Genomic DNA, 6,000 nt, shown 5'->3' on the forward strand with positions numbered 1-6,000 from the left:
GTAGTCAGAAGGGGCAAGGTCTGGACGGCAAGGCGGGAGAGTTAAAACTTCCCAGATGCTGTTTTCCAAGTACTTTCTAACCGGTCTTGCAACATGAGGTCGATCATTGTCATGATGGAAAATTGTTGCCCCGTAAATTTCGGACATTTTTTGGCAATCGCTTGCTTCAATTTGATGAGCAGTTGTCGGTAGCGTTCCCCATTAATGGTTTCACACTGTTTCAGAAGCACATAATTCAGGACGTCCTTCAGATCTCACCAAATATATAGCATTACCTTGGCGCCATTGACATTCGGTGATTTGGCTGGTTGGTCATATATGATTTTTTGCAATGAATGATGTTTTTTCTGATAATATTGGATTCGTTTTTTAGTTTTCTGTTTTTTGTTTTGAAAAATTTGAAAACGCTTGAATGTTGGGGTCGGATTTAGCATACCATCCCACGATTTCAGGGTTAAGAAGGGTATGGTTGGATAGAGGATATTCTACAAATAAGGTATACATATAATTATAGTTTTCGAGATATTTGCACGTTGAAAATTTCACAAAATTTATCATACAATTTCTCGATTTATAGTTAGTTTTTCTTTTATATTATGGACTTATTATACACTAACACTAACAAAACTATAAGTTTCCGGCGGATAAAATTATATATATTCTTTATCTGGAGAACTCTATCTAACCATATCCCTCTTAACCCTGAAATCGTGGGATGGTATACAAAAGTTTAACCGAATGTTGTGGCAAACATTATTTAATCAAACTATTCAGGGTTTACACCAAAGTTTGAAAATCTCAGTTTACACAACAACTTTATTTTTGTGTATTGCAACTTCGATATTTTCTAAAAATCAGTCTACCAAAAGTAGAAGATTTTACATTTTTTCAAAATATTTCCTAGCTCTAAATTTTTGGGCCTGTACGAAGGCTGCTATATATATTTCTGGCCTAATAATGAAAATATAAATATTTATCAACGAAAATGGTTTTTTTTTTTTTCGGTCGATTGCTGTTTTGTTTCGGGCTCAGACGCATAGATCCATGATTCGTCACCAGTGACGATCTTATAAACGTCTTTTGAAGCACCGCGATCGTATTTTTTCAGCATTTCTTTACATCAATCCACACGAGCCTTTTTTTGAGCGATTGTCAAATTGTGCGGGATCCAACGAGATCCGGCCAGGTGTTCATGCAATATCGAATGTACGCTGCTGGCGGAGTTCGTCTTTGAGAGAGCGTCGGCCACTATTGAATTCGTTGTACCAGTTTTTCACAGTGCTATAGGATGGTGCTTCATAGCCATACAAAGATTTTAGTTCATCGATGCACTCTTGTCGTGATAATCCACGTCGAAAGTTGTCAAAAATGATCGCACGAAAATGTTTACGAGTTAATTCCATTTTTTGGGCGAGATGAATTTTTTAATTCCCTGTAAATAAAACAATTCACGATTAAATGACAAAACGTTCTCAGTGATGTTATGCTAAAAAATGTCAAACTTTCCAATGGAAATGTCCGATTGCACCTGGCAACACTTAGTGTTGCCTAGGCCAGCCAGCTATATAGCAGCCCTCGTATTAGACGACACTTAAGCCATAATTTTTTAGAAAATGAAAAGAATACATAAATTTACATTGGCTTATTAAGCTACGGAAATGCTGCATCGGCCGTCTTTTAAAAACATTTAAAGATTTATTCAAAAATTAAATCAAGCTATTTAAGCCATATTTGGAAAAATTCGGGCCCACTTCATTATTTCTTGGCATATAGTTTTTACTTTATCCGGAAATTCGGTTTTGATCTCTTATAGTCAATCTTAACCAAAAATTATTACACTACATTGCATTAAGAGGAACGCGTGAATGATGTTCATATTTTTAAAGTGAAACTTTTTATCTATCGCTTCAAATTTTTTAGTACATCTGTCGCATGTTGCATTACAATTCTATATAACTTACGTACATATTTTTTGTTGGTTATGGGCATGCGTTTATGACTTTTTTTCTGAAAGTTGGTCGAAATGAATAATTAGATGAATTCAATTTGGTATGTGTGAATGGATTACTTTCGAAATTGGTATCATATTAACTTATCCTGAAGACCATAGACTCAGTTTTATTACTATAATTAACTTCCCGTCAGCGAAAATTATGCTAAGATCATTCTCAAATGAGATAAACAAGTATGTGACATAAACTCAACCGAAGAGGCTAAAATTAAAATATTGAGTTGATGTGAAAAACTTCAACCAAAGAATCGAGATTCATTATATTAGGGGTATGAGGTTTGAACCAAGACAAATTTCATTTATATTGAGTGCAAAACTATTAATATAATTTTATAGCTCTTAGGAAAACATGTCCAATTAATTTTATTAAAAAATCACACATTTTGTCCAACCTAAACGATTTAAAGTCAGGTGGAAAGTTGGAAATTATTATATAGGATATATTGCGGACAGAAAAATGGAAGAGCTGATTACATACATTTTCGAAATTGCTGAGTTTTACTTGAGAACTTATATTTTTATATTTTTAGTATCCACTATGAATTTCTTTTTTTTTTTAATAATTTTCAAAGGCATGTCATGAACAATAATTTTGTTCGTTCCCTTCTCTTGATAAACCATGGTAGTGGATTGGCCAGTGTTATTTCAGAAAAATAAATCTTTCAAACAAATGTATGGAGAGAGACGGGGCTATAATCCCATGTCATTCATTTTCACACTTCCAGTAGGGTTCTTATAGAACTTGTCGCAAACGAATTTGGTTATTGTAGCTGTATTTGTTTAGGAGATAAGTACATTAATCCTATTACAGAGTGGAGCCACGCCCATTTTTTCAAAATTTTTAGCCCACAGGTGCTTACGACTACAATCCCCTGTACTAAATTACAGTTTTATATCTTAATTTAGTGCTTACTTATGGTGTTTTATAAATTTTCGATTAATGGCGTTTTGTGAGCGTGCCGATGGTCCAATTATGCCCATCTACAAACCCTTTCTCACTTTTTTGCCAAGAGACACGTGTACCAAGTTTCATTACGATATCTCAATCTTTACCCAAGTTACAGCTTGCACAGACTGACGGACATACAGTCATCCGGATCATTTATGTATAATATATACCGGTGATACAAACAACCGTTAGGTGAACTATTATACTTTGTAGCAACATGTTGCAACAGTACAAAAATAGATGATATCATGGATTTCATTAACATATATATTGAAAGAAAAGAATTGTTTACTTATCTTATCTTCCATAAAAGATTACTTACATTAATTAAATGTGATACTCAAGGCGAAGATGAAGTTATTTATAGAATAATTGAAGCTAAAAGAATGTCAATGATTTAAATAAACATTGTTTTTTGGTTTAACATGCGTATATCATCTGATTGATTGTATTTGTTGTAGTGAATTGTTTATAATGGGATATCTTGTCAATTTTTATCATTTCCCTTTCTAAATATTAAGTTAAGTTTAAAACAGCGATTTTGAAACAATCTAAATTGAAATTTATTCCAAAATGTTTCAATTGAGTGACTACAATTTGAAAAATTTCATCTTCATCATGGCTTTATGAAACCAAACACTCTTCTTTACTTGTTTTGGCATTTATATAAATACTGTAACTAATAATAATGTTTTAAAAATTTCCATTTCAATATTTGAACTGAAATATTTCGACTTTGGAGATTAACTTCGAAACAAGGAAACGGAAATTACTTTTTTACTCAATACTCAGACTTTTGAAAAAAAAATTGGTTTGGTCCAATACCCAGATAAAACTGATCCAGATAGCTATAAAGTTAGATATAAATGGTCAGGAGGCCTAGGCGTGTTGAAATATTGACTTAATGAAACTTGGTACACGGGTTGCTTCGCACGCAAGGCGTTGGTATTGTAGATGTACCGAATCGGATCATTTCGACGCCAACAAAACTGTCATTTAGTAAGGGGCATCAGTGAATGAATGTGCATCTCAAATTTAAAAGTGTTCTGCTAAATCGAGTTGCTAAGGGCATTTGAAAAATAGGCGAATTCAGATGATAACCACACCCATCACCCCATTTAATGGTTAGGTTGAAAACTATTGAAAGTGCGAAAACTTCCTAGATAAATAACTCAGAAGCAGTTAATTTCAGTCAGTGTGACACTGACCAGGTGAAATCTTATATCTCAGGAAATACTTTACGTATTTGAACCATGACAGGCGAAATCGGTTACAACTACCTACTTCCCATACATCACAATTTTAAATTCCATTTGATTCTTTTAATTTTCAGTGTATACATAAATAAAATCGGTATATAAATCAAGCACCAATGAAGTGGGTTCAACGTAGGCCCAACAAAAACTGATCGAAATCGGACAATAAACTTTCGAGCCACTGTATACTGAATCTGTGGCCTCAGTGCCTGTCAGACATAGACATAACAAGAATATCGGTAAATATTTGAGATATACGAGTATGAATGAAATTCAGAGAGAATGTATCGATAATGTGTAAAATCGGGTCAATAGTTCCACTCGCCCACATATAGCTAATAAGTATATAAATGTTCGAGCTTCTGAACTTATTTTTCGGTAATGATATATCCTTGTACCCAATATTACCCCCGTCTCCATATATACCTAGTTACTGATTTCCGGCTTTTCAGTTGACAATTTAATTTAGGCCAATATGTGCTATATTTCAATGAAATTAAGTGTTTTCTTAATCACTTGCTGAATATGAATGAAATCTGTCTGAACGCAAGCCTCTAATATAGAGGTATTCGCGTTCAGTTACATTTTCACATACCCAAAATTCTAAATTTCGTCTCTTTGGTTGAGTCACATAAATTAATTAAGTTAAACAAGAATAAATTAAATAGCATTATGTCATTCGGTAACAAAAATTATCGATGTGGAGCTCATCACTAATATGATGAATATTAAGATTTGTGTTAGTTAGATTGATTTTAATATAAATATATCGGGCTAAGTGATTATATGACCTATAGCTTAAGTTAGATCCTAAATATGATCCGTTTATAATTTCTTTAAATAGTAAATATAAAATTTTTTCACAACATTTTTATACTCTTGCAACATGTTGCTACAGAGTATAATAGTTTTGTTCATCTAACGATTGTTTGTATCACCTAAAACTAATCGAAATAGATATGGATTTATCTCTGATGTCTGTTTGTCCGTCTGTGCAAGCGATAACTTAAGTAATAATAAGATATCTTAGTGAAACTTCGTATACGTGTTCCTTGGCAAAAAATCGAAAACATATTAATCGAAAACCTATAAAATGCCATAACTAAGCCGTAAATATAGATATAAAACCTGTGGGCTAAAATTTTTGAGGTTTTATGTACATATTTCCTAAACGATTCAAGCTATAGTACTCAAATTCGCTCAGGACAAATTTCCTATGGACACTATAAAAATGGATGAAATCGGATTATAATCCTGCTGACTCCCAGTATAACGGTTCTGTTACAAACTACTAAAAGCGCAAAAAATCAACAAATAAATACTTCAGAAACATGAGACTTTACACTCAATATCATAGGAGCCGTTGTCAAAATTTGACGATGGACGGGGCACCGCCCACATTTAGATGAAAACCCATAGTTCAGCAAAATTGGACAACAACATTTCGTATAACACAATTTTAAATTCCATCCGATTCTTTCATTTTCTAGTTTGCAAATCAAGTAACAATGAATATATCGCGATAAAACTTTGCTCGAATAGTGCGCCTAAAGTAGGCCACCTTGTGATCAAAAATTGTCAAAATCGGACTACAACTATTCAAGCCCCCAAATACCGAATATGTAAGCGAAAATCTGTGAGATACGAGTATGTTAATTAAATTCGGAGTAAAACCTTTCCTTATAACAGTATGTCATAAACGGATTGAATCAGATAAAGGATTCTATTAGCCGCCACATACCTAAGAGAAAAATTTTCGAACTTTACTTTATACTGCATATATC

Source organism: Bactrocera oleae, chromosome 4, assembly GCF_042242935.1.
Source record: "Bactrocera oleae isolate idBacOlea1 chromosome 4, idBacOlea1, whole genome shotgun sequence".
Classification (NCBI taxonomy): Eukaryota; Metazoa; Arthropoda; class Insecta; order Diptera; family Tephritidae; genus Bactrocera; species Bactrocera oleae.